Raw genomic sequence first — 15,935 nt, 5'->3', positions numbered from 1 at the left:
GTGAACCAGTCGGCAAAGAGAAAGCCCAAGACTGAGCATCACCTTTCAGCAACGAAATAATAATCCCCACTCCCTGACTCCCGTCCCCAAAAGGGAGAGGACGCAGTCTGAAATATAAATTGCGTGATTCCCTGAACCGAACAAAGTTGTCACTTCCCCCGGAAAACCTATCCGGGAGAGCAACCTTTGGTTCAGGGCAGGCCTGGTTCTCGCTGCCGGAACCCACCGCCTGTGGTCTCTGAAACTGTGCAACGGCCGTGCGGAGGTCAGCCACCTCCAAAGACAGCCCCTGCATACGATCGACCAGTGCAGAAACAGTATCCATAGCTGCACTAATAAAACAAAGGATAACGGTTTAGGCAGTTGATAATGTCACAGGTTAAGGGGAAGGGAAAACACCAAATACACACCACAACGAATAGACAACAATCTAGGCCTCAAAAGCTAAGGAAGAGCGATGGTTACCTCCTAGTAATCCCTAGGCCTTTCCTTAACTCCTGCCAGTATGAGCAGATCCTGATGGTGGAAATACTCACACACCAGATACCTAAAGCCCTGCTAAAACGGACGATCCCTAGGATAGGTAGTAGGGGAAGAGACAGCTGGTTCCTTCCAGAATGAAGGAACCTGCGTCTCCCTGAGGCCTAGAAACAACACACACCAGATAATAAGAAACAGCGAAGGCAACAAGAGATGTATGGAGAAGAAGGAGATCCAAGACAAACCAGCCACTCCAAGCAGAAACTATCAACCGCATGGTCAGCAGTGTGAGGCGGATCTAAATAGAGCCTCATCACTGATAACGAGCGGCACCTGAGGAGAGGTGAGATCCTGCCAAACAACAACATACATAGAGGAAAACAGAGAGACCTGTCAGATAGCCTCACGTGCAGCAAGTCTATCCGATCTTTTCACCTCTCACAGAATAGGACTGTTCTATTAGAGGCCAGCTGTTCCGCATAATGTGGAATGCACACACCTGGTATCCATGTTTGCAGATTTACAATTTGCCGACTGCAAAACATCCAACAATCGTGTTCATGAGCCCTTACAGTGATAACAGAAATATTAAAGATGAAGTATGATGGCAGACACTCACAGCAAAATGCACAAACACACATGTGGCAGAATTTAGGCTACTTTCACACTTGCAGTAACAGGGTCTGGCAAGATGTTCCGGCGGGGGAACAGCCTGCCGCATACGTGCTAACGCTAGCCCACCGTGCCGCCGGAAGTCCGCTGTAGTTTTTGTCTGGCCGCCTCTCGGCATGTTTGCCGTGCTGCGGCCAGACCTCCAGTCCGCCTCCATTATAGTAAATGGGGCTGCAGCGGACCTCCTTGGCACAGTGGGCTAGCGTAAGCACGGATCTTGCAGGCTGTTCCCCCACTGGAATAGCCTGCCGGACCCTGCTGCCGCAAGTGTGAAAGTAGCCTTACACATATATGAATATCCTGCTCTTAAGTCACTCAGAAACAAGACACATGCAGTTCCTATCCCACATAGGAAACATGCAATGCACGCACCAAGACATTTTTTGCCTAACCCTATTAAGTGTAACACACTTAAAGGGGTTGTCTCACTTCAACAAATGGCATTTATTATGTAGAGAAAGTTAATACAAGGCACTTACTAATGTATTCTGATTCTCCATATTGGCTCCTTTCCATCACATTATACTCTGCTCGTATCCATGGTTTTGACCAGTCTGCAATCCAGCAGTGGTGGCCGCGATTGCACACTATAGGTAAAGGTGTTGGCCTATGCGCACTTCCAGCCTTTCCCTATAGTGTGTAAGCACGGCCACCGCTACTGGATTACAGGGTGGTCATAACCATGGATACGTGCTGTGTATGATGTGATGGAAAGGAGGAAATATGGATGATATATTAGTAAATGCCTTGTATTAACTTTCTCTACATGATAAATGCCATTTGCTGAAGTGAGAAAACACCTTTAAGCATAAATGTCTGGCATGAAATTTACCAAATCTTAACCTCCTCAGATTGCACATAATCTACAGTATATTTAAAAGGGTTGTCCTACCATAATGACCTATCGCCTATCTACAGGATAGGTGATAAATATCAGATTGCTGGGGTCTGACTGCTGGAGCACCCACTGATCATGAAAAAAGGGGTCCTGAGACATTCAATTACATTACCGCCAATCTATGTACACAAGGGTCTTAAAGGGGTTGTCTCACTTCAGTAGGTGGCATTTATCATGTAGAGAAAGTTAATACGAGAAACTTACTAATGTATTGTGATTGTCCATATTGCTTCCTTTGCTGGATAGATTCATTTTTCCCATCACATTATACACTGCTCATTTCCATGGTTACGACCACCCTGCAATCTATCAGTGGTGGTCGTGCTTGCACACTATAGGCAAAAGCGTCAGTCTTTCTGGTGGCTGGGACCATGGGAGCACACATAGGCTAGTGCTTTTTCCTATAGTGTGCAAGCACGACCACCACTGATGGATTGCAGGGTGGTCGTAACCATGGAAATGAGCAGAGTATAACGTGATGGAAAAATTGCCAGCAGTCTGCAATAAAGGTCCAGATGGGTGATAGCAGTTGGGGGGGGGGGGGGGGGGGGGGGCCCCTGCACAGTCTGACAATAATCAATCAGTGCTGCTAGTGTCAGACTGTACAGGGACATGCCCCCAACTGAAAACACCCATTTGGACCTTTATTACAAATTGCTAAAAATGCATTCAGAACTTCTACAAGGAATAATAGAGGAATGGCACAACATAGAGCCATAAGAATAGATGTTCCAGAATAGTTATTACATGGGGAATGCAGGAAGCTATTAAAACAGACATGTAAGGAGAGGGGACAGGTGGTTTTCCAGGATTTGTGGTTTTTTAAACCAACTTTGGGAACAGGCAGAGAATAAAAACTTGTAATATGGTTTATGATTGCATTTTTTTTACTCATTTTTGGCTAAAAATCATATTTTCAGTTGGCCTTTATTAAAAATATTGAGCCGTTCTGTCACAAAGGGTTAACTTTTTACTTACACTGTTATCTTATAAACCTCATCTCTAAGGCTACTTTCACACTGGCGTTTTGGCTTTCCGTTTGTAAGATCCGTTCAGGGCTCTCACACGCGGTCCAAAACGGATCAGTTCAGCCCCAATGCATTCTGATTGGATAATGATCCGCTCAGAATGCATCAGTTTGGCTCCGTTCCGTCTCCATTCCGCTCTGGAGGCGGACACCAAAACGCTGCTTACATCTGACGAAACTAAGCCAAACTGATCCGTCCTGGCACACAATGTAAATCAATGGGGACGGATCCGTTTTTTATGACACAATCTGGCACAACAGAAAACGGATCCGTCCTCCATTGACTTTCAATGGTATTCAAGACAGATCCGTCTCGGCTATGTTAAAGGGGTATTCCCATCTCATACAATAGGGGCATATCGCTAGGATATGCCCCCATTGTCTGATGGGTGCGGGTCCCACCGCTGGGACCCGCACCTACAAGGAGAACGAAGCAGGGAGAGCTGTGGCTGGAGAACCCCGGATTTCCCGGGGTCCGTCCACAACCAAGCGCTGCTCCCATAGAAGTGAATGGGAGCATGGGCCACGAGCCAGCACTCGGATATTTTAGGCGGCCCCATAGAAATGAATGGAGGGCGGCTGCGCATTCGCCCTCCGTTCATTTCCCAACTCCGTTCTCATTGTAGGTGCGGGTCCCAGCGGTGGGACCGGCACCTATCAGACAATGGGGGCATATCCTAGCGATATGCCCCAATTGCCTGAGATGGGAAAACCCCTTTAAAGATAATACAAACGGATCCGTTCTGAGCGGATGCAGACGTCTGTATTACCTGAGCGGATCCGTCTGTGCAGATCCATGACGGATCCGCACCAAACGCGAGTGTGAACGTAGCCTGAACTACCAAGAGGTAAACACTTATTTAAGCCATATTCTAATCAGTGAGATAAGAACTGAGCTATAGTGAGTGTTCAGGTCAGAGAGCAGAGATAAGGAGTCTGTCTGCTCCTCAGGTGACGGAAAAGACCAAAGGCTGAGCTATGTACAAAAAAAGGGTTCCACATTTTTCATAAAGCCCAATTGAAAAAAAATAAAAATAAGATTTTTAGCTCAAAATTGAGGTGCAATGCAATAATAAAAAAATAAAAAAATTGTTCCAAAAAGGTGTACGTAGTCTTTAAAGGGTTTCTATCACTTCGTTTCACCTATTTAGCTTTCAGACACTAGCGATCCGCTAGTGTCTGCTTTATCTAACCATCCTAATATAAGAGCTTATTGTCCTGCCGTTTAGCTAAAAAAATAACTTATATAGATATGCAAATGAGCCTCTAGGTGCTATGGGGGCGTGATTAGCACCTAGAGGCTCCGTCTACCTTAACAAACTGCCGCCGCCCAGCGCGTCCCTCCAGCCCGCCCATCTCCAGCTGAAGCGATCCTCTCCGTGCGCGTCTCTGTTTTGCGCATGCGCAGTGAATGTCTGATGCTTCCCTGCTCAGACATCTCCACTGCGCCTGTTCCTCGGAGCACTATGACGTCATCGGCGCAGGCGCAGTGGAGATGTCTGAGCAGGGAAGCGATCAGACATTCACTGCGCATGCGCCGAATACGAGGAGCATCGCATTCCGGAGGAGATGGGCGGGCTGGAGGGACGCGCTGGGCGGCGGCAGTTTGTTAAGGTAGACGGAGCCTCTAGGTGCTAATCACGCCCCCATAGCACCTAGAGGCTCATTTGCATATCTATATAAGTTATTTTTTTAGCTAAACGGCAGGACAATAAGCTCTTATATTAGGATGGTTAGATAAAGCAGACACTAGCGGATCGCTAGTGTCTGAAAGCTAAATAGGTGAAACAAAGTGATAGAAACCCTTTAAGACCCTTTTTTTTGCCAAAACTGGATGGGAGGAATAGATCTGCATGCGGCACTCTTCAAACACAAGAATAGTACTATGATGGCCCATATTCCAGTCAGTGAGGTCCATCGGGCACACTGGTATCTACAGTATGGCACAGATGTGAACAGAGCCCAACATATACAGGTGAAACGCAAAAAATTAGAATATCGTGCAAAGTTCATTTATTTCAGTAATGCAACTTAAAAGGTGAAACTAACATATGAGATAGACTCATTACATGCAAAGTGAGATATTTCAAGCCTTTATTTGTTATAATTTGGATGATTATGGCTTACAGCTTATGAAACCCCAAAGTCACAATTTTGAGGTACCCTTTGCTCAGGGGGTATGGATTAATTAGATGACTAGAGTGACACTTTGAGCCTAGAATATTGAACCTTTTCACAAAATTCTAATTTTAAGCTGCATTAATGAAATTCCTTTTAATTTGCATTACTGAAATAAATGGGCTTTTGCACGATATTCAAATTTTTCGGTTTCACCTGTAAATTCAGGACTGGCCCTGAGTCTGGCAAAACTAACCGACCAGCACCTGCTTACAAAGGGAAGTAATGGGCAGGTACATGTCTTCTGTGACTGCGATGAAAAGCAAACAGCACAAAGCGGCAGCAGCGCCCCGCGGAGGCCAGCAGGTAATATATTAAACTGCATCACTGCGATCTTTACTATACTTATAACTTTCAGGCCATAGCTCACAGTTTAATCAAGTTGTGTGAACCTACCTGCCTTTCAAGGGTATAAGACATCTTTTCCCCAGCAGACGCCATCCATGTATGAATGGTGGCAGTCTGTCCCCTGAACAGCGCCTCTCTCATCCATACAGCTGTGTCAGGTACTGCCGTTTAGATCCATTGACCTGAATGAGCACTCAAACAAGTGCCACGCATGGTCTTCCCAGGAAAGACGCCATGCTGCTCAGCTGTTTAGAATGTCAGGAATCGATGCTTAAAGGGGTTCTCCAGGACGAGAAAATCATGGCTGCTTTCTTCCAAATCCACAGGTTGTGTAGCCAACAGAGCCCAGCTGCAATACCAGATACCACCTACGTACGAGCATACAGGTGTAGCGCTGTTTTTGGAAGAATGCAGCCATGTTTATCTAATCCTGAATAACCCCTTTAAATGGGCTGTTCCACTAATAACACATTCCATATCCACTGGACAGGGGATAGCTGCTTGATCACTGGGGTCCAACCTCTGGGACTGCTAGTGATGATGAGAATGGGAGTCCGGAAGAGCCGCTGAACTGCCCCATGAGAATGCAGTGGTAGTGCATCCTCTGCTCGATTCACTTTAATGGGACTGCTGAGTACAGGGGTCACAGCAGAGCCATACTACTGAATTGATAAAAGACGCACAGGCGCACTACCGCTCCACTTTCACGGGGCAGTTCGACACCACTTCTGGACTCCCGTTCTTGGGGTACCGTGTTCTAACACTTAAAAGGGTTTTCCAAGATCTTTTTGCTAGTGGCCTATTCTCATAGGTCATCAGTATATGATCAGTGATGGTCCAACACCCTGGACCTCCGCCAATTAGCTGTTTTGAGAACAGGAGCGCTGCTTCAATGGGGCTGAGCTGCTCCTATGCCATGTGAACGATGAACGTGACATCACTGGCCTAGGAAAAGCAAAAAGGCTTTAGTGAGCGCCGCAGCTTTCTCAAACTGGCGGGGGTCCCAGGTGTCGGACCCCCACTGATTAGATACTAATGACCTATCTAGAGGATAGGTAATCAGTGTAAAAAAAAAAAAATCTGAAAACCCCTTTAACACACATCACATGATTCCTATAGCCAATCACAGCTCTGTGCAATGGTCACATTGCCACGCATTGACAGGCTGCCATGGTCATGTGACTCGACACCATTACCCATGGTTTTCTCATGAACAACACTTCTCCCCTATATACGGGATAGGTGACAAGTGTCTGGCGGGTCTGACTGCTGGAGTTCCTGATGATCATGAGAACGCGAGTCCTGTGTCCCTATCTGACTAGAGCAGTGTCTGCCAACGCTTTATTTATCACTATGAGACTGCGAGCGCCATCTCCGGCAGTCTCATAGAGCGGACTATATTGGCAGCAGACATCTTACCACCGTTTATTCACGGGAACCCCTATTCTGGTGATCAGCAGGGGTCGTGGCTGTTGGACCACCGCTAATCAGACACTTATGTCAGGTTTACACGGCCCAATTGTGGAGCAGATTATGGAGAATGAAAATGACTACTCTGCCCATATAAAGGTGCTGCCGATCACCCAACGAAGGAGCAAAACGCTGGTTTATTGGGCGAATTCATCTTTCATGCAGACAGCTCAATCATCGATTCCAGGCAGCAGATAGTACTGTGTGAACAGGGATCTGCTGCCAGAAGCAATGGTTCTGTATGAGGACGAGAGATAGCAGCAGCCATCGCTCATCCCTATACAGTGGAGGAGATCACTGCATGGAAATGTAGCTTTTCACCTCCACTGACAAGCATGCAGTTATCAGGAAAGAACGCTTCCTTCCCAACAACTATCTGCTCAGCGTGTCTTTATGGCCCAGCCTGTGGGTAGAGAAGTGCCTTTCATTAAAGGGGTTGGCAGGGCTTTTACTATTGATGACCTGTCCCCAGGATAGGTCATCAATATCAGATCGGCGGGGGTCCGACACCTGGCACCCCCATTGATCAGCTGTATGAGGAGACGGCACGCACAGTGCAGCTGTCCCATAGGCATACCGCAGTGGACAAGGGAGACGGCACGTGCGCTGTCTCCTCACACAGCTGACCGGCGGAGGTGCCGGGTGTCGGACCCCTGCCAATCTGATATTGACCTATCCTGGGGACAGGTCATCAATAGTAAAAGCCCAAATAACCCCTTTAAAGGGGTTGTCTCACTGCAAATGGCATTTATCCTGTAGACACAGTTAATACCAGGTCTTACTAATGTATGGAACCCCTTTCATTTACATGGGCACAAACCTAATCTGAATATAGAAATGCTGCCATTTTACCAAACCATGAAATATTATATAGAGCAATAGAGTAAACGTATTACAGCAATTCCCAGGGCCACCTAGGTCAGCAAAGGCTGTGCCATGACTTGTGTGCTAGAGGGCATTCCCTGGCAGAACCACCAGCGAGCCCACCGCCCGCTCACTGAGCACAGCACCCATCACGTGACCACTCACCTAGTATAAACACAGCTCCTGATAACGTCTCCAATTTCCATCAATCTTCCATATTTTTATGATTATCTCCTAATGCCAGTCGCCGGCCCCGCCCCCATCTCTCCACACTTCCGCCAGACTAAGTTCAAATCAAGCGGGCTCTTCCGGACGCGGACGCTGATTGGAGGGTGCGGTCCTCTGTCTACGCTGATTGGCGAAGATGTGACGTCATTAAACTGCGCGGTGTGTGTCGGGAGTTGTAGTCTGACTCTGTTTAGAAGTATGTTTGAATTGCGGCGGAAGTTGGACCGCCGTGTAGTCAGTGCAGTCTAGTGTCTTGTATACATCATGCAGAGTTACGCCAGCCATTGGGAGTCCTTATATATATTATTGGTGCCTTCCTATGACGCTCATGAGACTGCAACGTTTTTAAAAACGTTTAGCAATTTGAAGAGAAAAGCTTGGCTGACAGGGTTGGCGTGAAATATGAATTTCTCATACCTCCCAACTTTTGAAAAGGATGAAGATGGACATCATGTGCGGCGCTCAAAGGTTTTACGCACTAGGCCACGCCTCGAACTCTGCGGAAAACATAACTAAACACCTAAGCCCACCCAGTCCCCTAAATTCTCTCACATAGTAATTATTCCTCTTATGCCCCCTCACAGTAGTTATGCCCAGATATGTGCTCCTCATAGTAGCGATGCCCAGATATTTGCCCCCTTACAGTAGTTATGACTAGATATGTGCCTCCTCAAAGTTGCGATGCTCAGATATGTGCCCCCTCACAGTAGTTTTACCCAGATATGTGCCCCTTCACAGTAGTTATGCCCAGATATGTGCCCCTCATAGTAGCGATGCCCAGATATGTGCCCCCTTTAACAGTAGTTATGCCCAGATATGTGCCCCTCATAGTAGCGATGCCCAGATATGTGCCCCCTCACAGTAGTTATGCCCAGATTTGTGCCCCCTCACAGTAGTTATGCCCAGATTTGTGCCCTCTCGCAGTACTTATGCCCAGATTTGTGCCCCCTCACAGTAGCGATGCCCAGATATCAGCCCCCTCACAGTAGCAATGCTCAGATATGTGCCCCCTCAAAGTAGTGATGCCCAGATATGTGCCCCTCACAATAGCGATGCCTAGATATGTGCCCCCTCACAGTAGTTTTACCCAGATATGTGCCCCTTCACAGTAGTTACGCCCAGATATGTGCCCCTCATAGTAGTGATGCCCAGATATGTGCCCCCTTTAACAGTAGTTACACCTAGATATGTGCTACTTATACAAACCGGATTCCCAAAAAGTTGGGACACTAAACAAATTGTGAATAAAAACTGAATGCAATGATGTGGAGATGGCAAATGTCAATATTTTATTTGTAATAGAACGTAGATGACAGATCAAACGTTTAATCCGAGTAAATGTATCTTTTTTAAGGAAAAATACGTTGATTCCAATTTTCACGGTGTCAACAAATCCCAAAAAAGTTGGGACAAGTAGCAATAAGAGGCTGGAAAAAGTAAATTTGAGCATAACGAAGAGCTGGAAGACCAATTAACACTAATTAGGTCAATTGGCAACATGATTGGGTATAAAAAGAGCTTCTCAGAGTGGCAGTGTCTCTCAGAAGCCAAGATGGGTAGAGGATCACCAATTCCCACAATGTTGCGCAGAAAGATAGTGGAGCAATATCAGAAAGGTGTTAGGCTACTTTCACACGAGCGTTCGGAGCGGATCCGTCTGATGTTTCATCAGACGGATCCGCTCCGATAATGCAGACGTTTGCATCCGTTCAGAACGGATCCGTCTGCATTATAACTTAGAAAATTTTCTAAGTGTGAAAGTTGTCTGAGCGGATCCGTTCAGACTTTACATTGAAAGTCAATGGGGGACGGATCCGCTTGAAGATTGAGCCATATGGTGTCATCTTCAAGCGGATCCCATTGACTTCCATTATAAGTCTGGACGGATCCGCTCGCCTCCGCACGGCCAGGCGGACACCCGAACGCTGCAAGCAGCGTTCAGGTGTTCGCTCGCGGAGCGGAGGCTGAGCACTGGCAGGCGGATGCATTCTCAGTGGATCCGCCTCCACTGAGAATGCATTAGGGCCGGACGGCTGCGTTCAGGGCCGCTTGTGAGCCCCTTCAAACGGAGCTCACGAGCGGACACCCGAACGCAGGTGTGAAAGTAGCCTTACCCAGCGAAAAATTGCAAAGACTGTGCATAACATCATCGGAAGATTCAGAGAATCTGGAACAATCTCTGTGCGTAAGGGTCAAGGCCGTAAAACCATACTGGATGCCCGTGATCTCCGGGCCCTTAAGCGACACTGCACCACAAACAGGAATGCTACTGTAAAGGAAATCACAGAATGGGCTCAGGAATACTTCCAGAAACCATTGTCAGTGAACACAATCCACCGTGCCATCCGCCGTTGCCAGCTGAAACTCTACAGTGCAAAGAAGAAGCCATTTCTAAGCAAGATCCACAAGCTCAGGCGTTTTCACTGGGCCAGGGATCATTTAAAATGGAGTGTGGCAAAATGGAAGACTGTTCTGTGGTCAGACGAGTCACGATTCGAAGTTCTTTTTGGAAATCTGGGACGCCATGTCATCCGGACCAAAGAGGACAAGGACAACCCAAGTTGTTATCAACGCTCAGTTCAGAAGCCTGCATCTCTGATGGTATGGGGTTGCATGAGTGCGTGTGGCATGGGCAGCTTGCATGTCTGGAAAGGCACCATCAATGCAGAAAAATATATTCAGGTTCTAGAACAACATATGCTCCCATCCAGACGTCATCTCTTTCAGGGAAGACCCTGCATTTTTCAACAAGATAATGCCAGACCACATTCTGCATCAATCACAACATCATGGCTGCGTAGGAGAAGGATCCGGGTACTGAAATGGCCAGTCTGCAGTCCAGATCTTTCACCTATAGAGAACATTTGGCGCATCATAAAGAGGAAGGTGCAACAAAGAAGGCCCAAGACGATTGAACAGTTAGAGGCCTGTATTAGACAAGAATGGGAGAGCATTCCTATTTCTAAACTTGAGAAACTGGTCTCCTCGGTCCCCAGACGTCTGTTGAGTGTTGTAAGAAGAAGGGGAGATGCCACACAGTGGTTAAAATGGCCTTGTCCCAACTTTTTGGGGATTTGTTGACACCATGAAATTCTGATTCAACATATTTTTCCCTTAAAATGGTACATTTTCTCAGTTTAAACTTTTGTTCCGTGATTTATGTTCTATTCTGAATAAAATATTAGAAGTTGGCACCTCCACATCATTGCATTCAGTTTTTATTCACGATTTGTATAGTGTCCCAACTTTTTTGGAATCCGGTTTGTATTAGCGATGCCCCTATTTGTGCCCCCTCACAGTAGTTATGCCTAGATTTGTGCCCCCTCACAGTAGCGATGCCCAGATATCAGCCCCCTCACAGTAGCAATGCTCAGATATGTGCCCCCTCACAGTAGTTATACCCAGGTATGTGCCTCCTTACAGTACTGTAATTATGCCCAGATATGTGCCCCCTCACAGTAATTATGCCCAGATATCTGCCCCCTCACAGTAGTTATACCCAGATATCTGCCCCCACACAGTAGTTATACCCAGATATGTGCCTCTTCTGTCACAGACATACCGAGACATACGGATTTGACATGTTTACCTTGTCTGTGTTGTTTCTGGTAATGGTCACACCCTTAACATCCAGATGTTGGTATTGTGGTCATTAACCACCTCAGCCCCCATGGCTTAAAGGGACACTGACAGGCCTTCTGAGCATAGTTAGCTCTTTATATGCCCACCTAGGTCTTATAATAAGTTCCCAATTCATATAAGTATTATCCCTGTGCGCATTATAAAATGTTAAAAATAATCTTTATAATCACCTCTCCTTTCTGCCCAAGGGGCGTTCTTTGCGGCGCATTTGTGCCCAGCCGCGTCCCAACTGCCGGGTCCTTAGACACGCCCATCTCATTAGTATTCACTTCGCTGGGCGGTATTTCTCAGTCCCCGACATTCGGAGATCATGCGCATGCGCCCGACACCCTCGCTCACTGGGATCACATTGCGCCAAGTGAATACTAATGAGATGGGCGTGTCTAAGGACCCGGCAGTTGGGACGCGGCTGGGCACAAATGCGCCACAAAGAACGCCCCTTGGGCAGAAAGGAGAGGTGATTATAAAGATTATTTTTAACGTTTTATAATGCGCACAGGGATAATACTTATATGAATTGGGAACTTATTATAAGACCTAGGGGGGCATATAAAGAGCTAATTATGCTCAGAAGGCCTGTCAGTGTCCCTTTAAACACCCTGAAAGACCAGGCCACTTTTTACACTTCTGACCTACACTACTTTCACGGTTTATTGCTCGGTCATGCAACTTACCACCCAAATGAATTTTACCTCCTTTTCTTCTCACTAATAGAGCTTTCATTTGGTGGTATTTCATTGCTGCTGACATTTTTACTTTTTTTGTTATTAATCAAAATTTTACGATTTTTTTGCAAAAAAATGACATTTTTCACTTTCAGTTGTAAAATTTTGCAAAAAAAACGACATCCATATATAAATTTTGCTCTAAATTTATTGTTCTACATGTCTTTGATAAAAAAAAAAATGTTTGGGTAAAAAAAAAATGGTTTGGGTAAAAGTTATAGCGTTTACAAACTATGGTACAAAAATGTGAATTTCCGCTTTTTGAAGCAGCTCTGACTTTCTGAGCACCTGTCATGTTTCCTGAGGTTCTACAATGGCCAGACAGTACAAACACCCCACAAATGACCCCATTTCGGAAACTCCTTACCACACATTTGGGCCCCTAGAATGCCAGGGCAGTATAACTACCCCAAAAGTGACCCCATTTTGGAAAGAAGACACCCCAAGGTATTGGCTGATGGGCATAGTGAGTTCATGGAAGTTTTTATTTTTTGTCACAAGTTAGTGGAATATGAGACTTTGTAAGAAAAAAGAAAAAATAAATCATCATTTTCCACTAACTTGTGACAAAAAATAAAAAATTCTAGGAACTCGCCTTGCCCCTCATGGAATACCTTGGGGTGTCTTCTTTCCAAAATGGGGTCACTTGTGGGGTAGTTATACTGCCCTGGCATTCTAGGGGCCCAAATGTGTGGTAAGGAGTTTGAAATCAAATTCTGTAAAAAATGACCAGTGAAATCCGAAAGGTGCTCTTTGGAATATGGGCCCCTTTGCCCACCTAGGCTGCAAAAAAGTGTCACACATCTGGTATCTCCGTATTCAGGAGAAGTTGGGGAATGTGTTTTGGGGTGTCATTTTACATATACCCATGCTGGGTGAGATAAATATCTTGGCCAAATGCCAACTTTGTATAAAAAAAATGGGAAAAGTTGTCTTTTGCCAAGATATTTCTCTCACCCAGCATGGGTATATGTAAAATGACACCCCAAAACACATTCCCCAACTTCTCCTGAATACGGAGATACCAGATGTGTGGCACTTTTTTGCAACATAGGTGGGCAAAGGGGCCCATATTCCAAAGAGCACCTTTCGGATTTCACTGGTCATTTTTTACAGAATTTGATTTCAAACTCCTTACCACACATTTGGGCCCCTAGAATGCCAGGGCAGTATAACTACCCCACAAGTGACCCAATTTTGGAAAGAAGACACCCCAAGGTATTCGCTGATGGGCATAGTGAGTTCATGGAAGTTTTTATTTTTTGTTACAAGTCAGTGGAATATGAGACTTTGTAAAAAAAAAAAATCATCATTTTCCACTAACTTGTGACAAAAAATAAAAAATTCTAGGAACTCGCCATGCCCCTCATGGAATACCTTGGGGTGTCTTCTTTCCAAAATGGGGTCACTTGTGGGGTAGTTATACTGCCCTGGCATTCTAGGGGCCCAAATGTGTGGTAAGGAGTTTGAAATCAAATTCTGTAAAAAATGACCAGTGAAATCCGAAAGGGGCTCTTTGGAATATGGGCCCCTTTGCCCACCTAGGCTGCAAAAAAGTGTCACACATCTGGTATCTCCGTATTCAGTAGAAGTTGGGGAATGTGTTTTGGGGTGTCATTTTACATATACCCATGCTGGGTGAGAGAAATATCTTGGTCAAATGCCAACTTTGTATAAAAAAATGGGAAAAGTTGTCTTTTGCCAAGATATTTCTCTCACCCAGCATGGGTATATGTAAAATGACACCCCAAAACACATTCCCCAACTTCTCCTGAATACGGAGATACCACATGTGTGACACTTTTTTGCAGCCTAGGTGGGCAAAGGGGCCCACATTCCAAAGAGCACCTTTCGGATTTCACTGGTCATTTTTTACAGAATTTGATTTCAAACTCCTTACCACACATTTGGGCCCCTAGAATTCCAGGGCAGTCTAACTACCCCACAAGTGACCCCATTTTGGAAAGAAGACACCCCAAGGTATTCGCTGATGGGCATAGTGAGTTCATGGAAGTTTTTATTTTTTGTCACAAGTTAGTGGAATATGAGACTTTGTATGAAAAAAAAAAAAAAATCATCATTTTCCACTAACTTGTGACAAAAAATAAAAAATTCTAGGAACTTGCCATGCCCCTCACGGAATACCTTGGGGTGTCTTCTTTCCAAAATTGGGTCACTTGTGGGGTAGTTATACTGCCCAGGCATTTTCCAGGGGCCCTAATGTGTGGTAAGTAGGTAAATGACCTGTGAAATCCGAAAGGTGCTCTTTGGAATGTGGGCCCCTTTGCCCACCTAGGCTGCAAAAAAGTGTCACACATGTGGTATCTCCGTATTCAGGAGAAGTTGGGGAATGTGTTTTGGGGTGTCATTTTACATATACCCATGCTGGGTGAGAGAAATATCTTGGCAAAAGACAACTTTTCCCATTTTTTTATACAAAGTTGGCATTTGACCAAGATATTTATCTCACCCAGCATGGGTATATGTAAAATGACACCCCAAAAACCATTCCCCAACTTCTCCTGAATACGGAGATACCAGATGTGTGACCCTTTTTTGCAGCCTAGGTGGGCAAAGGTGCCCAAATTCCTTTTAGGAGGGCATTTTTAGACATTTGGATACCAGACTTCTTCTCACGCTTTGGGGCCCCTAAAATGCCAGGGCAGTATAAATACCCCACATGTGACCCCATTTTGGAAAGAAGACACCCCAAGGTATTCAATGAGGGGCATGGCAAGTTCATAGAAAAAAAAAAAAATTGGCACAAGTTAGCGGAAATTGATTGTTTTGATTTTTTTTCTCACAAAGTCTCCCTTTCCGCTAACTTGGGACAAAGATTTCATTCTTTCATTGACTCAATATGCCCCTCAGCGAATACCTTGGGGTATCTTCTTTCCAAAATGGTGTTATTTGTGGGGTGTTTGTACTGCCCTGGCATTTGAGGGTCTTCGCAATCATTACATGTATGGCCAGCATTAGGAGTTTCTGCTATTCTCCTTATATTGAGCATACGGGTAATGCGATTTTTTTTTTCCGTTCAGCCTCTGGGCTGGAAGAAAAAAATGAACGGCACAGATGTCTCCATTCACATCAATCGATGTGGATGAATAAATCATTGCCGGGATTTTTTTTTTTATATATACAAAGTGTTTGCCAAAGTATATGAACACCGCCACCTCCTCAGCTCATATGCCTCGGCAAACGTATCTTTTACTGCAGAGGAGAAATCTCGTCTTGCAGCGCCGCATACACCGACTTGCGTGTAATCTGACAGCAGCGCAATGCTTCTGTCAGAATGCACATCAGTGCTGCAGCTAGTCGATCGGTTGGTCCACCTGGAAGGTAAAAAAGAAAAAACCAGGCTGCAACGCAATAAATTTATTAACTTTTGAACAGAACATAT

At 45.5% G+C, this 15,935-nt stretch overlaps 1 protein-coding gene across 1 annotated transcript in view; it reads right to left on the bottom strand.

The window, feature by feature from the left end:
- The window catches only part of LOC121002204 (kinesin-like protein KIF18B), a 92,548-nt gene extending 84,317 nt beyond the window's left edge, over positions 1–8,231 (bottom strand). Inside the window, exon 1 of the mRNA XM_040433561.1 lies at positions 8,103–8,231. The gene's annotated coding sequence lies outside the window, so the exon portion shown is untranslated. The remainder of the gene's footprint in view (positions 1–8,102) is intronic.
- Between the last annotated feature and the right edge of the window lie 7,704 nt (positions 8,232–15,935).

Source organism: Bufo bufo, chromosome 1 (genome assembly GCF_905171765.1).
Source record: "Bufo bufo chromosome 1, aBufBuf1.1, whole genome shotgun sequence".
NCBI lineage: Eukaryota > Metazoa > Chordata > Amphibia > Anura > Bufonidae > Bufo > Bufo bufo.
Note: the sequence above shows the minus strand (reverse complement) of the source record. Positions and strands in the feature narration are given on the sequence as shown.